The sequence below is a fragment of the Eulemur rufifrons genome, chromosome 27 (genome assembly GCF_041146395.1).
Source record: "Eulemur rufifrons isolate Redbay chromosome 27, OSU_ERuf_1, whole genome shotgun sequence".
Classification (NCBI taxonomy): Eukaryota; Metazoa; Chordata; class Mammalia; order Primates; family Lemuridae; genus Eulemur; species Eulemur rufifrons.
The window spans coordinates 9,044,249-9,045,652 of record NC_091009.1 but is presented as its reverse complement, the minus strand read 5'-3'; the positions used below and the strand labels follow the sequence as shown (position 1 = coordinate 9,045,652).

The following is a 1,404-nucleotide window of genomic DNA, read 5'->3' as shown; positions in this document are numbered from 1 at the left end:
CTGTAAGTTGGTTTTTGTGTATGGTGTAAGGCAATGATAAGGTAAAGATAAAAATTTATTCTTTCGCACATGGATATGAACATTTTCCTAACACCATTTGTTGAAGAGATGGCTCTTACCCCATATGTATTTCGGGAGCCCTTGTTGAAGATCAGCTGGCTGTGTTTGCACATATTTACTTCTGGGCTCCCTATTCTGTTCCACTGGTCTATATGACTGTCTTCATGCCAACACCATACTTTCTTGATTATTCTCCAAGATACATAAGAAACTCTTACAGGTCAACCTCAGAGAAACAAACCTCAATAACATCACATTTTAACAATAGGCTACAAACTTGAATAGAAATTTCGTTAAAGAAGACATACAAATAGCGAAGAAGTTCATGTATAAGATGTTCAATATCATTGATCATCAAGAAAATGTAAATGAAAACCACAGTGAGGTATCACCTCATGCCTGTCAGGATGGCTAATGTCAAAAAAGCAAAAACTAAAAATATTGAATGGGATGTATAGAAATGGAAACAGTTGCACCCTATTGGTGAGAATGCAAAATGTTGCAGCCACTATGGAAAACAATATAAATGATTTTCAAATAATTAAAAATGATCCAGAAATCCTTCTTTTGAGTATTTATACATAAGAACTGAATTCAGAGTCTTAAAGAAATAGCACTCCCATGTTTGTTGCAGTGCTATTCAAAACAGCCAATATGTGGAAACAACTAAATGTTCAGCAACAGATAAATGGATAAAGAAAATATGGTATGTATATATGCAGCACAATACTATTTAGCCTTAAAAAAGAAGGAATTTTTTTTTAATATGTGACAATATGGTTGAACTTTGAGAACATTATGCTACATAAAATAAAACAGTCACAGAGAGACAAATAGTATATGATTCCACTTAGATGAGGAAGCAAAAATCGTCAAAATAGTCATTTTTTTCATTGAATCAAAAAATGAGACCTCCTGGGATCATGTTGGAAAGTGGCTAGTATTCTGCCAGCTTTGGAAATGGGAGGGAAAGCACTCCTGGCAGAGATTCACATTCCATTCCCAGTTTACGCAGTAGCTGGCAATTGGAAGACATTCTGCAACAGCGTAAAAAAAAAAGTGAAATGGTGGTTTCTGTGGGTTGTAGGTTGTGGGAAATGGGGAAGTACTATTCAAAGATATAAAATTTCAGTTAAGCAAGGAATATAAGTTCTAAAGATGTACTGTATAAAATTGTACCTATCATCAACAATATTTTACTGTACACTTAAAATTTTGCTAACAGAGTGGATCTCATGTTGTGTTCTTACCAAAATAAAATAAAATTGAAAATATATGATGCGTATATTTTTATTAGTTCAAAAGGAACAATTAGAATTGCTAAAAATAATCATTTAACTATAA

General features: G+C 33.0%; 1 non-coding gene across 1 annotated transcript; it reads left to right on the top strand.

Annotated features, from left to right (window-relative positions):
• The first annotated feature begins 969 nt into the window (after nt 1–969).
• On the top strand, nt 970–1,108 carry LOC138375893 (small nucleolar RNA SNORA7). The gene has a single exon (XR_011231595.1). It is a non-coding gene; the product is annotated as a small nucleolar RNA SNORA7 (small nucleolar RNA).
• The last annotated feature ends 296 nt before the right edge of the window (nt 1,109–1,404 follow it).